Source organism: Molothrus ater, chromosome 17 (assembly GCF_012460135.2).
Source record: "Molothrus ater isolate BHLD 08-10-18 breed brown headed cowbird chromosome 17, BPBGC_Mater_1.1, whole genome shotgun sequence".
Classification (NCBI taxonomy): Eukaryota; Metazoa; Chordata; class Aves; order Passeriformes; family Icteridae; genus Molothrus; species Molothrus ater.
In genome coordinates this window covers 165,030-176,536 of record NC_050494.2, presented here as the reverse complement: position 1 = coordinate 176,536, position 11,507 = coordinate 165,030, and the positions used below count along the sequence as shown (strand labels likewise).

General features: G+C 43.9%; 1 protein-coding gene across 5 annotated transcripts in view; it reads left to right on the top strand.

The window, feature by feature from the left end:
- The first annotated feature begins 4,399 nt into the window (after positions 1 to 4,399).
- Positions 4,400 to 11,507, top strand: part of RBM12 (RNA binding motif protein 12) — a 28,413-nt gene continuing 21,305 nt past the window's right edge. For 3 of the 5 annotated variants that reach the window (XR_004981436.1, XM_036395475.1, XM_036395473.1), the window contains exons 1-2: positions 4,400 to 4,509; positions 7,262 to 7,344. The gene's annotated coding sequence lies outside the window, so the exon portion shown is untranslated. The remainder of the gene's footprint in view (positions 4,510 to 7,261; positions 7,345 to 11,507) is intronic. The other 2 variants (XM_036395474.1, XR_004981437.1) reach the window with 2 other exon arrangements.

Below are 11,507 nucleotides of genomic sequence, written 5' to 3'. Positions count from 1 at the left end.
GGCCAATCCCCCTTCTCCTCAAGGCTCTGCCCTTCACACAGTGAAAAAAACAAAGGTATCTAAAGCGAGAACCATTTCAGTTAGAACCATTCATGTGCCTGCAGGGCTGTGATCTTATTAGCAACAAGGAAATGTGTTAGGATGACTCTTGCGACTGGAGGGTTGGAATGGAAGGATATAGGCAGGGGAGAATAGAGGCAGTGTTGCTCTTTATGCCAATGACCAGCAGAAGTGCATTGTAGTAAACTCCATAGATTTAGGAAAAGCACCATGGAGGATATGAACAATAGGAATGCTGAAACAGCAAAAGAAAATTCCTGTTTTCCTGTCCTCCACCCCTTAACCTATCTCTGTAACCCTATAAGGCAATGTCATGTTAACCCCTCACCCATTGGTCAAGCTTGGATCCTTTCCAACCCTATAAAAGAAGCATACTGTACCCCATTAGGGGAGAAAGAAGAAGAGCAGAGACCCTTCACGGACCTCCCCAAATAAAGCCATCCTCGTGGAACAGCCTGCGCCTTCTCCTTCTCCTCTCTCTCCGTCTGCTGCAGCCTCCAGCCCAGGGCACCACTACCTAGCAAGCAAAGCTGAAATCCTAAGAACTTGCAATCACTATAGAGCTGATAATCACCATGCTTGCTAGATGGTAGCCCCGCGGCCTTGGCATGAGCGAGCTACCTCGGGTACCCGGTCCCTACCCAGGGACTGAGCTCCTGAGCCCTATTGCTCTGCTTTATAATAACGCCAAACAAGAGGCTTTATTAGTGCATGGTGCTCCACCTGGAGATGAATGAGGAACTGACTGAGAGTTTAGGAGTCAGGATTAAATGGAGGGCAGGGACAGGTGACATCACAGAGGGGGTCTGCTGCAGGCCACCTGAGCAGGAAGATGAGTCAATGAGGGTCATCACAACAAACAGGAATGGCCTCATATTTACAAGCTCTAGTTTTCATGGGGGAGTTTAACCACCCTGATGTCTGCTGGGGGGAGAACCCAGCAGGGCACAGGCAATCCAGGAGGTTTTTGGCATACACTGATGTCAACTTCCTTCTCCAAGTGGTAGAAGAGACAATGAGGAGAGGTGCAATGTCACCATATTCTCACCAACAAGGACAGGCCAGAGGGGAATGTGAAGCTCAAGGGCAGCCTGGGCTGCACTGACCATGAAATGGAAATGCTGGGTATTGAGATCCCTGGGATAATGAAAAGGGTGAGAAGCAAGCCCACTGTGCTCAACTTCAGGAGAGTAGACTTTGGACTCACATGAGATCTACTTGATAGAGTCCTATGGGATAATGCACTAGAGGGAAGAGGAGCCCAAGAAAGCTGTAGCAATGGGGAACAAAGTGACACAGACCCCCTCGTGCATCTGAAGGAGATCCCTTTATTACAGAAACTGCCCCTTTTGTATACCTTCAATCTCCACCTCCACAAGTGAAACCAAACCAAAGCCTAACAAAACCTAACAGAAAGAGGGCACCCATTGGCTGGCTCAGCTGCAGTGCTGCTGTCCACCCGTCCTGTCACCCAATCAGCTTCCTGCTCATACACGGTCCATGCGTTCCTCCAGCCAATCACAACCTCACTCCCAGCTGTCACTCAGCTGACTCTCTCCTCACTCATAAGGGCCTCTCACCCCTCAGCCCATTTGCTGCAGCTGGGCCTTTCCCACAGGGCCTTCTTGTGAGCATAAGCCTTAAACACTTTAACAGTTATAACCCAGTATCCTACATCAAACTGGTTGATATTAAAGGATGCGCTCTTTGAACTCAGCAGCAATGCATCCCAACAAAGACAAAGTCAGGCAGCAATGCCAGGAGGCCTGTATGGAACTGAGAGAGGAAATGACTAAACACAATTCATCAGTCTGAGAAGTTGTGGTAGTCTGGTGAAGTTTTCACTGACTGGAAAATATCCCCCATTTTTAAAAAGGGAAATACGGAAGCTTTGGGGAGCTACACCTGCCTGACTCTCCTCTGACTCTCTCTCTACTGTGACATCAGTCATGGGCCAACTGTTTCCAGTCAAATTGTATCTGCTAACATATGTGCTCTGTGCTTTGAAATGGTACAGTTTCCCAGTGCTGAGTGCCAAAAAACTGGCCTGAGACCTCTACTATTGGCAGCTTTGATGAAATTTCAGGCTGGTGAATAAGGTCCTGCACTAGAAGGAAGAAAATGCCAGTTTTTAAAATGGACAATGTGAGTGGCTGGGAAAAATCATCCCTCTGACAGCTGATCCAAATCAGAGTCATAAAAAAGGCAGGTACAAGATGCTCTTATAAGAAGCAAAGCTCATACTAATGAACAATCAGAGTGGGCTTGTGCTAAGTAGGCATAGTAAAACCAACAAAGTGTTTGATTCTAAGAGTACCTAGACAGGATCATCAAGCCAGATCATATCTGACAGGTTTTAATTAGAGATTGAGATGAGGAATGAAGAAAGTGTTTCTGAGAGACTCTGTGAGGATTATTTCTCTTGAACAGTTTTCTAAGTGATTTGGAAACAAGATTTGTGGTTGACATGTAGTTATTGGAAAGGAAAACACAAAGTAGTATGACTCATTTAGCAAACTGAGTTAATTCATCCAAACCATAGATGAAGGAATAGGTTTAGAGGCTGTATTTATGGAATGGTGCCTTTAGGGTCTGGAGAAGCAAAGAACCCTGGATTTGGGGGGTAATACTTCCAGACTAATGGTGCAGCAAAACTAATATTGCAAGGAGGAAAATATATTTATTTAATATGTGCAATTGCCACAGTGGATGCTGGTTTCCTCAAGCTTTACTTTAAAATGTCTTGTGTAAATTTTCTTCCCCTGGTTGCATACCTAACACCTTTCTTCAGTTTTGATTTAGGTAAAGGAGACATAAATTAGTGTGCTCCCAGTGGTTTCCTAGTGTCTAATAAAGGAAAAACCCATTATTTTCTAATGCTTTTTTTCCTCTGCCTTTCCCCACATGCATGTTACAGGGAAAACACTGGACATGGTTACATGATCCCTTGTCCTATAACCTTCTGTCTATAAATGTTTTGCTTTCCACAGATACTTTCCTCTTGTTGTTGGTAACTATCTGCATCATGCTGCTGACTTGTCTTTGGTACTCTTGGTCCCTTGGCATGCTCCTAATGGTCCACACAGTAAACCTCAAAAGTATCTTCACCATACTTTTTTTGAACAACAGAAATTAACGTGGTGACTCATCACATTGCACAAAAGCTGAAAAGTCTTATTTTTCCTCTGACCTGGGGTATTCCAGCACTGTCCTTTTGTTATCCCACACTGTCTCCCCACTGCAGGGTGGCTGGTGCAGCTTGGGAAGTGCTATGGTGTCACAGAGTGAAGCCCTGAGCTGCAGATGGTCCTGCTACCCCTCGCATGCTCTAGGCAACCAGCTCTCCAGGGAGGCTGGCAAGCCTGGCTATTGATGCCTCTGGTGACTTCAATCACCTGCTTTTCTGGGCTGTGTCAGGGTGCATGGTGACACTATCTATTGTCACTAGTGCTATAGAAAGGTGAACTACTGGATACTGCCCACACTTGCCTAGACGAGAAGGAGATATTAGCTTGGCAGAACTGGTATTTTCAGGCCATCTATTATCATAAATATCAAATAGAATACAAAATCTAAAACTGGGGTTAATAGGGAGAAGATAAGCACATGTGTGCTGTTGCCTGGGAAGGGATGAGAGTAGTAAAGTAGAATTTGAGACTAAAAAGAAGGGATATACAGGAAAACAAATGGAGTGGGGATGATTGTGCTGCTGAGCAACCCCACGCTGGATCCCTCCACCTCAGGAGAGCACAAACGTGACAATCTGTTGGTTTTTACCCCTTAAGAGAAACCAGGGCCAAAGTTAACTGAGTTGTTGAACTCCAACATTCACTGCAAAAGCCTTTGCAAAGGCAGGCAATTATTTATTTTTATCCGTTTCTTGCAGAGGACTAAACGGGTATTTTTTCCATTGGAAATGGCTGGTGCTGCTATGCCTGTGTCCGTTGAAGCGCAGTGACGAGAACCCAGAAGAGTCCGGAGGTCCTGAGCTCAGGGCGCTGCCTGGTTATCAGTGTTGCATTCAGTCAAGCAGAGGAGACAATCACAGCACGGGGCATCGGCTCCCAGGAATCTTTCATTTTTATTCTGCAACTTGGTCGTACATCCAGAGGTTAGAAACAGCTGCTCTCAGGGTTGTTTCCTTCGTTATTAGTTCAATGCTCTCCCGGAGCCCCCGTTCCCTCAGCAACAATCCTCAGCGGCGCCGCACGCGCAGTGCAGGCACCACCCCGGCCCCGCCCAGTCCAGCGCACGCGCCGTCCGCCCGCGCGCGACCCCGCCTTCGCCGTGCCGCCCGCCCGTCCCCCGCGCCGCCCGGCCCCCGCCCCCCAGCGGCGCCGCATCGCGGCGGCCATTTTGTGCGGCTGCGGTCGGTGCGCGGGGCTCGGCGCGCCGCGGGCCCGGTGGGGGTGGCTCCGTTCTAACCCTTTTTCCCGTACAGATCCCTCGGTAAGAGCGCGGCGGCGCCCGGGCAGGCCGGGCCGCCTGCCCGATCCGGCGCTGCGAGCCCGCGGCGCGGCGGGGAGACTCTGGGAGGGAGGCCGGGCGGGCGCGTCCCCGCGCACAAAGGGCCGGGCCGGGCCGGGCAGCGCGGCGCCTCCCGCCTGCGGCCCCGGGGCGCCGAGCGGGGCCGCTCCCGCCTCGCCGCAGCCCGGCGCGCTGAGGCCCGCGGTTCGGGCCGGCCCCGGCCGCTCCCCCGTCCCTGACTCCCTGTCGCCGCCCGCGCACGCCGGCCCGCGGAGCTGCGCGGGCAGGTGAGTCTGTGCGGGCCGAACGCAGGCGCCGCGGGCCCATCCGGCGGGGGCGGCCGAGTGACCTTGCGGCGGCGCCGGGGCCCGAGCCGGGGCACGGGCCGCATGGCGGGGGCTGTGCCGGAGCCCGAGGCGGGGATTTGACGGGTCCGGAGCGGCGCCCGGCGGGCCGGGTGCGGCAGGGTGTTCTGCGGTCCCGTTGTCGGCGCGGGGCCCCGGCGTGTCTGAATCTCGGGGGTGCTGAGGCGGGGCAGCTGCGCCTTGCCCCGCCCCGCCCCGGGGGACGAAGCGAGGCAAGTACTCCGCACCTTGCGGAGAGGGAGGTCCCCGGTGTCTGCGGCGCTACCAACTCTCGTCGGTTGTACCCTATAAACACCAGCGGAGTTGCTGTTCAATGAAGTCGCTTCTGCTAGAAAAAATCAGCTCCGCTAAAAAAACCCAAAACGACCGAACAGCAACAACCAACCAAACAAAATACCATCCCACTCCCCCAAGATCGATAAATGAAAAAATAAAAAAAACCTTAAAGCCACCTTTCCAAGAAAAAATAAACAAACAAAACCCAAAGCGAATTAGCGTTCAAATGAGCCCCGGGAATACACACTGTGAGTTTTCTTTCGATAAAACCTTCTGGCTCTGGTTTTACTCACTCCTAAATTTACTTGTTATTCTTAGTGGCTTATTTCCCTACCTTGATCTACTGGTGTTAGGCAGGCAAATCGGCTGGTTGTTTCCTTGGTGGATTCCTCTGGTTAAATAATTTGTTGTGTGTCCAGTGGATGCTGGATCTTTCTGTACAGCGGACAGGGTGTTGTGGAGGTTTCTCCAGAGAATTCTCAGAGATGGGGTGCCAGCTCTATGTGGGAACACTTGTGCTCTAGCTGGTGCTTGTCTAGTTAATGTGCTCTTGTGTATTCTGTTGATTGGAAAGGTTATTTTTGCCTACAGAAGGCATGGATGGTTTTCTTTAAAGTTGAGAGATGTGACACTTGAAATGAAAAGTAGATGGTATTTGGTGAAGAAATTAAACATAGCAAAGTGGAGTTTTGCTCCTATTCTGAATGCTGCCTGGTTTTGTTTGTGTTGTCTTAGTCCACTGCAGATCTTCAGCTTGTTTTCAGTGTTGTGAAGGGGAACATGGTTGTTATACTGGAAATCCATCTAATGATTTAGGCTTTTCTTCTTAATGGGGAAGTTCCTTGTGCATGAAAGATTTATCTGCTGCTTGAAGCAGGTGTGGTTTTGCATGAAATGGTTTTTCAGGTGGTTGCATTTCTTTCTTTCTTTGTAAACTGCTGGTTGACACTGCTATACATGAAACTATGTAGTTGAGTCCTTCTAATGCAGGGGATTGCATGTTTCTCTTAAAGGTCTAATAAACAAAAGTCTTATTTTTCTAAATGTGTTTGCCATTTTAATGTAAGTGTAGTGTTATCTTTCTCACTTGTAAGTCTGCCATTAATGTCCTGGAAGATATGTGAATAGTTACGTTTGTTTTAATTCTCTCTGTTAGGGAGTTTGTGAAGGGTTTGTTAGTACTTCTTGCTCTAAGTTCACTTCGATAATGATGCTTGTAACGGAAACCAGCTTGTTGGGGTTGTGTGAGAAGGAGGCAGTTATCTGTTCTTAGTGAGATTCATTCCTCAATGACTTTCCAAAGAATCACAGTTTTAGTGTGAGGTGGTCTGCCAAGTAATGAAAGAGCAAAAGTTTTCCATCCTATCTTTCAATACAAAATACTTGTGTTGCCACTTAAAATGCTTGGCTTTTTTTCTTGAGTTGTAAACCTGGGAAGATAATTTTTATAAAGGAATGAAAAAAATGGGCATTTGATGAGGATTTGAGTAATGAAATGGCAGATTACAAATAAAAGTAGAGTATCTTATGGGAGTTCTTGCTGTGTGCTCTGTGGAGTTGACCGCATAGACATGGCTGTGAAATGTCACCTAGTTTTACCCAGATAGTGTGACTCTTGAAGAATTCTTCAGGTGCAGTTCTGGGGTGGTTTTCTTAGGCATGGCTTACTCTACCTTACTTTGTTCAAGTAAGTAGATGCACCATTGGAGGAAAGAATACCATTATTAATGGAGCAGGGTTTGGTAAAATTCAGGGCTTTCAAGTATTTAACTCTTGTTCTTTGCCTTTGAAAGAGATTTTTTTCACCTGTTGGTGATAGGAAAATTTGAAAGACTCTTAAAATGCTTTCTGGCTCTTTCTATAGTCTTTGTGGAAGGCATTTATGTCTTGAAACCATACAAAAGCTCTACAATGCAATTGCCAGTAAGTCATATAGAGATAATTTATAGAAAATGCACCCTTATGATTTTTTTATGTTGCAGTGCCTTGTGGTGGTTGCAGGTTTGAAATTCTGTGTATACAGTTCTTTGTGGACTGTTACTGCTGTTGTGTTGCCTGCATTGATTTTTGCCTCCATTTATTCTTTATTGCAGTCTAAAAGTTGGTTTTAATTGGTTGCCCACAGGATTGGCTTGGCTTCTGCTACTTGTTAAGAAAAAAACATCTGTCTTTGCAGGTAAGAGCTTTTGAATTGAAGACTTCTTTTAATGCATATTGAGTATATCCTAAGAAACACATGAAGCTTTTGGAATCAGTAAATTTGTGTCAAAAGACTTGAGTCAAATAATCTATAGCTTGTCTACTCACCACCGGTGATGGTTGTTTTGGCAATGTTTTTCTTGTAAACAGAATTTTCTGCCAAACTAATGTTTTGTTGTTTCATCAGCATGTGGTAGACTGGAACACTCTCCGTTTATTTTGCACTGTTGGCAAATGCAGTTACTTTGCTGCAAGCCACAGATCTGTGTGTTTGTAATTGTTGGAGTGTAGAAGTGCACATCAATTGGTTCTAATTAGGTTTTGCAGTACTTAAAGGGGTCAGATAGTTTTGAATTGGCTCCAGGATGACTATAACAGGTTGATTTTAGCCTTAAGTAAAAGACAAAACTGTAGTTTGCAGTTTTAACTTTTGTGAGACAGTTCATACTTAAAATTCCTCCTACAGTACAGTGTTCCTGCAGTTCTTAGTCTTCAGTCAAGAATTGCCAAATATGTTTGTGTGTGTGTGTGTGTGTGTGTGTGTGTGTGTGTGTGTGTGATGTGGGTATTGTACTTTAAATACTTCCCAGGGACTAGGAGGAATCTTCTGAACTTTTCTATTGCAAAATCCATACATCTTAAAAGGCTAGTCTGGTGTGTTTACAAATTTATATGTATGACCCAAATTATTATTATTTTACTAATGAGCACATTGATGAGATAAATAGCATTGTTATCTTTTACACTTTTTTTCCAGTGTAACATCAACATTTTTAAAGATATTACTGTTAAGACATGTTAAAATTCATCAAATGAGTTGAATCAGGTTGGTTGTCAGCAGCCTGTAAATCTCCAGCTTTGATCACAGCTTGCTAATGGGGATGGATTGTCCATAGTACACTCGTAGGATGTTGTCTTTCCACAAATACATGAAACGCAAAAAATGGCAATAAAACCCACTTTTGCCTTGAAGTACCTTTTTGTACTCGGAAAAAAGCAGCCTGAGAACTGACAGCCCAACAAAAAGCCTTCAGTGCTTGCTGAAATGATGTGTGGCCTTTTTTGTGTCTGAAGTTAATGTTGCCTCTGCATGAGCTGGTCTCTGCAAGTCAACAGTGAAATATTTGAGCAGGCTTTGCATTTTCATTACTTGGAAAATTTGAGCAAGTGGGTTCTTGTCTCCTAACTGCATTTTGGTAAAAATGTGGTTTGTGAGTGTTTAGAAATTTAAAATTTGGCCCTTTTTGTCCTTGAGATTTTTCTGTAAATAACAGAACTGACACTACTACTTTGTCTAAGTATCAAAATTCTGAAAAAATGAAGCAGCTGTGTTACATGTTCCTTTATCAAAAATAGTTGATTAGTCAAGTCCTTAGTAATCTTTTTATTCAGACCATGGTATTGTCAGCTCTTGCTTCACATTAAGCAAGCATTTGCTTAATACTCTGCATGGAATTAACTACACTGAAGTCATTGCAGAGAGGTTTTTTAGTAATTATATGCCTAAGCAGCTCTTTAGATTTTTTTGTCAATAGTGATTTAGTGGATTTGGATAGAGTACTTAGTAATAAGACTTCAAGTACTCTCTTAGCATTTATTATGAAGTTTTGAATTTAATGCAAAACTGAAAGATTTGCATTTTCCCAGAATTTATGTAAGTGTTCAAGTGCTTGAACTCTTCTGTGACTTCATCTGTTGATTTGTCCTCTGGCCTGAAATAATTTATAAGTGCAGTTATCTAGCAGGTGTCAGTTCTGCTAAAGAAAGTAAGGTGTTCCAAAGCAGCAGACCTTAGTACAAGGTCTTCCCACACCTTCCCAAGTTGCCTGTGTTCAACCAATGGCTATATCAGATTGTCATCCCTTTTGGATTGAGGAAATAGCTAACAGTAGTCTCTCACTTAACACAAGACGCTTCAAATGTCTTTAACTTCTGATACATAAAAATTTCTGAAACTAATTTCTATCTATAATAGGTAGTAGAAGAAATCTAAATCTCCTGGCAAGATTTGCTTTTAGTAGTACTCCAGTTTTGAATGCATAGGTGCCAAGCCAGGGATATTTTTATACTCCTTGCTTGCCTCAGGATCATCTAATTCAGAAGCAATCCTGTAGCACAACGTAAACCTTAGGTTTACAATACTCTTTAATATAGCTTCTTAAAGGTGGCAGAATTTTAATTTTAACTTTATTTTGGAGATTGTCATCAATGCTAGGCAAGTTTAAAATAAAACAACAGAATCATTATAAAGCACTACTTTTTAAAACAGTTCAAAAAGTCTTAGATATGTTTTTAGATGTTTTAGATAGCATAGGTAGTCCTTACTTTGACTTCTGTTTTTTTTTTTTTCCTCATGGGCAAGTTATTTTGTTGTTGGAAAATGACTGGGCAGTGAATTTTATTTTCAGATTAAATGTAATTCCACTGTAAGAGCTAAAGGCAAGGATGTTGCTTCTGTTGCCTCACCATGGAGATGAGAAAGTTGCTTTCAAAAAAATTATCCCCAGTTTAGTACAGTATAAGTCTTAGTATAGTATAAGCCTTTCTCTTGCTGTCTTTCCTTGGTGGAATAGGGGTTTTCTTAGTGGTGTTTTTTCTTTATTTTTTTAATCTTTTATTATGAACTGCAAGGATGGTGCAGTAAGGAATCCAGTATTCATGCACAGTGACTAAAGCCGCAGAACTGACTTTGTGCAAATGGACTTGTTTGCTGCTTCCTTGAGGGAGAAAGGCCCTCCACACTTTTCTGGTGTCTGTTGATAGTTGTGGGGCAATGCCCTATAATACCCCAGGATGTTGCTTGAGTTCATTAGTGTTTTTAAGGACTTACCTCTGGTGTGTTGGTCAACAAACCAAAATACTTAAGGACACATTTTAGTAATCTGAGGTTCCATTATGCAAACAAAAGAATTGTTGCTTCTTCACCCTGTAAAAGAATTGTTACTCTTGTTTTCATTAAGTACTGGATTCAGCCTTACCTGATTAAATTGTGGCTTTACCTAGTCATTCAAGACTTGTCTTCTCTAATGTGTTTGGATGACCTGGACAGACAAATGGAGCCAGCTTAGAGATTTGACTGTATGCTGGGATATAGCTGAGTTGCTGGGAGATGGTTATTGATTGTGGTTGGTCAGAGCTTTGGTAGTAGCTGGGAGTCTTTGATGCATAGCTTTGTGGTGTTGCACTGGGGCATCTGGTTGGACTTGGTCTTTAAGGTCTTTTCCAGCCTAAACAGTTCTGTGATTCTGTGATCTGGTTCATCCTTGATTTCAAATGATGAGTTAACACTACTGGTATGTGACTTAGGGGAGCTTTGGAGATCTTCCATACAGATACTGAACTGGCTTGTACTTAGGAAGTCCAGAAGTTTCAGAGATTAAGTGGCTCAAGTGAAGCATGGTGCTATTGCTGATGGTTTAGGATGAGAGACTGGCTTCTGGGATGTTGAATTGTGCTAATATTATTTGATTTCATGCTTTCAGCCTTTGCTGAAGGTTTGCCTAAGTGACAACTATCTAGTTTCCTCTTTATATTCAATTTCTGATATGAGCTTGGACTTCTGAGGTCACAAGGTAACTGTTCAGATCTAGCTGTTCAGAATTACCTTAAGCATCTACTAATGCCAGCTGTGGAGATAAAATTCATTTACTTACATCTGAGATGTAAGCGGTCATGGTAGACAGAATATCTGCAACTTTTAAAAAATACCTTGTTTTTGAAAATTGTGAAGGTCATATATCTATCTAGATATGCATAGATGTTAATTTAATTTAGGTGAGGTCTCTATTGTCACAAAATGTCTGGGGCTGGTTTATAATAGCAAGCTTCAGGTCACCTGGACCTCTTGCCTTTGCTAGGAGAAAAAACATCAGGTCAGTATAATATAGATGCTCCCTGTCAGGATGTCTTGTGAGTCTCACAGTTGCTAGTTGTCCATAATGGGTTTTTGTTCTTTACCAACCCACTGTTATGTTTCTAATTGTCTTCACCTGGCAGGAGGTAAAATCCTTCCCCAAATTAAAGGGAACTGTTTGTTTCCCATAGCTGTGCAGAATTTTTCAGCCACATTGTCAGGTACAGTGGATAACATATCAGGGTAATGGTAAATTAATTTTGTTTTGTCTGGCTAAAATACTCCTT